The sequence below is a fragment of the Thalassophryne amazonica genome, chromosome 9 (genome assembly GCF_902500255.1).
Source record: "Thalassophryne amazonica chromosome 9, fThaAma1.1, whole genome shotgun sequence".
NCBI lineage: Eukaryota > Metazoa > Chordata > Actinopteri > Batrachoidiformes > Batrachoididae > Thalassophryne > Thalassophryne amazonica.
Genome location: NC_047111.1, coordinates 29,439,892 through 29,445,891, shown reverse-complemented (window position 1 = coordinate 29,445,891; position 6,000 = coordinate 29,439,892). Strand labels below are relative to the sequence as shown.

Here is a 6,000-nt window from a genome sequence, read left to right as displayed (position 1 = left end):
ACAAAAGCCTATCAGTTTGAACATTAAATATCTTGGGACTCTGAGGAAGATGTGACTCTCACATTGAAACGTTAGTCCTGCTGTATATATTTTTGTTTTCAGCACCTTATTAAACTTTCCGGCACTTATTTCTGTGTTGCACCAGTTATTTTTCTCTTTACAAATTAGTCCTATCTGGTAGCACCAGATTTGTTTGTGCTATACAGAAGCGCAATGAACTCTTCTCTTTTTTATTAAATATCTTGTCTTTGTGGTGTATTCAATTGAATATAGGTTGAAGAGGATTTGCAAATCATTGTATTCTGTTTTTATTTACATTTTACACAACATCCCAACTTCATTGGAATTGGGGTTGTAGTAGAGGAAATGGGAATACTAGTGTGCCTAAATTGAGAGAGTGGTGACATGACGGGTCGAAAAAGATCAGTCACGTGACTCATGGTGCCATCTTGGGTTCAAAATAGCGTTCCTATCTGCATGTAAATCCCATCATTGAATAGCTGCCACAGAGTTTACAAGAGAAATGGACTTCTGCTGGTTTGAATTATAAAGAACAACAGAGTTTGTTTCTCCCCATTTGCTTTTTTGTTGACTTTATCCACAGTAAGCCAAAGTTGAGAAATGACCAGAGCTTTACCGTGACCAATACCAGCTACAGTCATCACCGCAATGAAAGTCCCACAGAATCGAATTGTTCTGTAACATCGCTTCACACTGAGCTCGTGTGATGTAACATCTCACCTCGTGGTCAGCCTGCTGTCTAGATCCAAAGCGCATTTTTAAAAATTGAACTTGTGGTGGACATTTCATGTTAAATAGATCAGAAAATTTAGCTGTAAATCTCATTTTCATGTACTCATATATGAATATTTCTATTTCATACCTGAGCAGAACTTCTGAATGTTTGGAAGTCCTTGGCTCTTAATAAGAATAATGATATAATATTATTATAATTTATGATTGACATTTAATGGCATTCATACGTATTTTGTTTCTGAAAAGACACCAGGTGATACACTTAGGAAGTCAGTATAGCTTCAGTAATGAGCTGTAATAACGATAGTACACAACAGTAATAATACATTTGGTGTGTATTTATGGTTCAGAAAAAGCTGCACATACGTCATTATTTTAGTCATTTCATTATGTTCTTTGATCTCTCGACCAATACATTTTGAATTAGCATAAATCATGCCACATTTTCAGAATATTCACATATTCTTCACACTTTTTTATCCAAATATTTCGTTCCATCATTTCTGCAAAATCAAAGACACAATTTATGAACAATAACATGCTGAAACTATATTCCTGACATCCTCGAAGCTGCAGACGAAGCAGCTGCAGCTGCAAACAAAGCCTTGATCTTCTGCACTACTTGAAGAGAGAAAGCTCTCCCTGTCTTACAGAAAGTGGCAAAATGTTCACAATTCTTGTTAAGAAGATCGTACACTCTCCAACATCTTTGGTCTTCATACAGCTGGACAGCTGTTTTCACCACATCCTCTGGATTCTTTTCAAGAGCCTTGTTGTATTTTACTCTGTACACCATCTCACCTCCAGCAAATTTAATCAGTGGCATTTTACGAATCATTCCTTGTCCTGAGATGAGCTTCTTGTTTTCTGCCCCATAATCAATGACGTCTCCATCTCCGATGAATATACCATGGTGGTAATATCTGCCATTACTACATTCAACAGCAAGATGATCTCCCCTCTTCACTTTCCTGAAAGAAAACTTTCCATCAGTTTAAAGTGATTAAGACACACATACACACACACACACACACACACACACACACACACAGCCTTCATATTTCCGTTCATAGTCATACGTATAATTTGCTGTCATTTGATTGGTGGCTTGTATGTCATGTGACATGGATTATTCATACCGTTTGCTGTTGTGTTTCATTGACCGTGCAATAGTTCTTTTTTAGCGTGCAGTTTTGTGCACTTTGAAATTTGCGATTGCACACCCCAACCACCGCGTACGCTTGCACTATCAGGAGCGATGTTTAGGGTTAGGGTTAATAAACATGACGGTGTTTATTTTGCTGACGGATGATGATTTCAAGGACCTATTGATGGTGCTAATTTCTTGAACATGAAAAATAAAACAAAACAAATCCACTCCGTTGTAAGCCGTCTGGAGGCATGAAGAGCTGTTAGGATGAAAAGCTGAAAATCTGACGTGATTTTTTTGCTGAACTGAGGAAATACACAAAGTCTTTTTTTTTATTTTTTTTTTTATGGAAGTACAAGAAGTCAGTGCACAGCACCATGGACTATATCGTCACAATTTTGGGCTCCTATGTAAACTTTGTGTTGGACTGTTAAGCATCAGTGTAACACCAAAACATAAGTCCGTTTTCTGTTGTTTATAAATTATTCTAATTCAATTACATTTTTCCGGAAATCTAATTGGTTAATCATATGAGATTTCAGATCATAAAATATCGCCTTGACAGTGGCAAAATATTTGACCATTTCACATTTGATGTATTACTCCGCAACCTGACTATGCGTGCTGCTATGCAGATGTCAATAATGGCGCTGTCAGATAAGAGTGAGAGAAAGTGCCGGACTGATGATGATTGATGTGGATTACTCAATGCAGTTGACGAGATGGCAAAATCTGTGGATGTGCTCACACAATTTCCACTTTGGCATGAAGAGGCTGTTGCTACGGTAAGCTTTGACGAGCCAACCACACCCTTTGACAATGATTTGGAAAGTGGCCAGGAGGAGAGGCATCTCGTCGTTGACCAGGTTGAATTACAGAAAAATAAACTGTGCAAACAATGGAACTGGATTACAATGGGAATCACCTCCTTGTGTCTGATGATTTGCGCACGTTAATGCTGGATTACAGTAGCAAATATCCGTTTTACTCAATTTGCGACCGTAAAATCCAGCATTAACGACCACAAGTCATCAGACACAACAGAGTTGTTCTCTAAATAAAATATCAAATGACAAGGATCTATTTTTGCAGTTACATAAAACAAATAATGAATGTTTTTACATTCTTTCAATGGTACGAATATTTCATGAGGTTGTTGAATGGTTTATTCGATCTTTCATCTCATGAAATATTCGTACCATTGAACTCATAAACATTAATTATTTGTATACTATATTTCAAATGATCAGGAGCCCATTAAGGAAAACAACGTTGATAAACATTGTGCCAACGTGACTCTTTATCACACGACTGAGACCCACAGTGACATCATCCCAACTTTAGTCTGTAATTATGAAAATCAGGCAGCATTGAACCGACGTTAGATCAGTGTTGTCCAACATCTCAACATCGGCCTGTTCCTAACTATATAGAAATAATGAATGTTTATGGGTTCAATGGTATGAATATTTCATGAGGTGAAGGATGGAATGTTCCATTCAATGAGGTGAATTAAATATTTGTTCCACTGAAAGAATGTGAAAACATTCATTATTTGTTTAATATAACTGCTAAAATAGAACCTTGTCATTTGATATTATATTAATTTATAAACAATAGAAAAGGGACTTACATTTTGGTGTTCCACTGCTGCTTTGACTTTAACAGTCCAACATGAACTTTAAATAGGAGACCAAAAATAATTCTGATGATGTAGTCCGTGAGGCCATGCACTGACCGCACTGCCGTGACTTTACGTGCTTCCAAAAAAAAAAAAAAACACACACACACAAAAACTTCCTCACTCCAGTGAAAAATCACGTCAGAAATTTGTCCAGGTTTTCATCCGAACAGCTCTTCATGCCTCCAGGCAGCTTATGGTGATTTGTTTTTTGTGTGTGTGTTAACACTTTTTCTGCCATCTTTTCACTAAGGATAACTCCAAATTTTTTCACCCTTAGCTCATTTTGTAGCCAATTCAATCTTGCATTAGGCTATGGAAGTGCAGTTTTTGATAAGTTAATTGTTTCTCGTAAAATCAGCCACTTCCTGTACTCCTGTCTCAGAATGCTGTCTGCCATTTGTACGAATACTCTCTGTTTGTGATGGTATATTAGCAAATTTTCCTCAGAAGATTGTTATTGCTGCAGTTCTCTTCAGGAGCATGACAAGACTGCAGCCAACTTTGTGAAAAAGTATGAATCAAGGTGCGGTTCCACCTTTTTTTTTTTTGAGGCAGAATAAACAACAACAACAAAAAACACAACTCTTGTGGTGTAACAGCAACACAGCCATCCTTTGGGTGGAAGATTCCAGGTGCAAATCCTGGCAAGAGTGTACAACTTGTAATTTAATTAAAAAATGATAGTACGAGAGTAACAAGAATAATGCAATAATAGAACAATAAACACTTAATTGAAACAATAACAGAGAAATAAATACTTAGAATTTAAACTGAATTATCTATTTTATTTTATTTCCCTCTTTGGTAGAAGTCCCTTTTACTTCATCCTCTTCCGAGGTCAGACACATGCGCAGTGAAGGCAGGGCAGACTGATTTTTAGGGGGGACCGTTCAGTCGGTGACACTGGCCTCTTCAGCGCAAGTCTGCTGCGGACACCTCCGTCCCACCCAGAGTGTCAGCAGCACTTGTACACCTGGTGCTGCTGACACAGCCGCAGGCTCCATCCATGGTGCTTCAAGGGGCATCCTGCATCCCTTAAACGTCCCCTCCTGCACTGGCATCGAAACCAATCAAACCCCACAAGTCTCTGAAACCATGTGTGGCTTCCAACATCCCACACTGTAGTGGGCAGTGCAGAGATACACACCATCCAAGAGAAAACTGCTGGAAGCAGCCACAAGATTTTCATGTTTTGCCCGGCAACTAAAATCAGTTCCTTCTGGGTTTGAAGGGGTCGTGTACGTTAGCTTTGAACACTTTAAAACTTTGCGAGCAAGGAAATATGAGAAAACATTTTGGGTGCTTGAAAAATTTTGAAGGATGAAACTTTGTCACTAACTTTAGACAAACTGAATCCACTGCAGTTTAGTTATTAAGCAGGTGAGGATGTGGAGGATGCTGAGCTCCTCATTCAAGATAGAGCACATAACATCTCAAACAGCCCAAATCCCATTCAAGACTTTTATTTGTTGATTTTTAGCTCTGCTTTTAATAGGATGCATAGGCTAGTTTCCTATTTTATCATACCTGATCAGATTTTACTGATGAATTTAAGTTTTTTATCAGGCACACTGCAGCAGGTTTTTATGAATGGACACATGTTCTCTGTAATATCTTCAAATACAGGTGTTCCTCAGGGCTGTGAACTTTCTCCCCTGTTTTTTTTTTTATCCTTTATACAGACAGCTGTATAGTCCAGCAGTTAAGGGATAGAATCGTGCACTTTTTTATAAAAGCACCAAACTTTGTCCAGGGACTCTTTAGGTTATATTAAATCACGTCAAAGCGGGAGACATTTGATTTTAGCCCTGTATCCTGCTTTTTTTAAAGGGTGTTTGCATGGTTATAATACAGTGTATATTTTGCTATTCATATGACAATACGATCATATGGTTATTATGTAGGGGGCCAGTGATCAAGATTGGACATTGTTAAGCTGTAGAGAATGGCTACTGCAACTAGTGCAAAGCTATACTGAGCTTATGTGATCATGTATCGTCCGTCATGCGGCGTCATACGTTGTTGTACATCCTTATACATTAGCAGGGTGGTATGTTTCAAAATGGAAAGAGTTACAGGACTCATTTCAGGCCTACTGTAGGGATCTTTAACAGGCCTCTGAGACATAAAATTAGGTCACTGTGATCTTCCTAGCATGAAAGCTGTAGAGTGTAGTTCATTAAAAATATTCATGACACATTTGTGCATATCTAGGAAGTTTGCCAACCAGGTATTTACAATGTTTTCAGTTAGAAAATATGGTGATAATCGTCTTAATACCAATAAAATAAAATAATAATGATAACAACAACAACAATAATAATAATAACAATAATAACAATAATAATATCTATAAAAACTGCAACAAAACAACATAATGATGGTGGTGAAGATGTTTAAATGTTTACTC

At 37.6% G+C, this 6,000-nt stretch overlaps 1 long non-coding RNA gene across 1 annotated transcript in view; it reads right to left on the bottom strand.

Moving 5' to 3' along the window:
- Positions 1–1,076: 1,076 nt before the first annotated feature.
- Positions 1,077–6,000, bottom strand: part of LOC117516953 — a 58,916-nt gene continuing 53,992 nt past the window's right edge. Inside the window, exon 2 of the long non-coding RNA XR_004562596.1 lies at positions 1,077–1,727. This is a non-coding gene — a long non-coding RNA (uncharacterized LOC117516953). The remainder of the gene's footprint in view (positions 1,728–6,000) is intronic.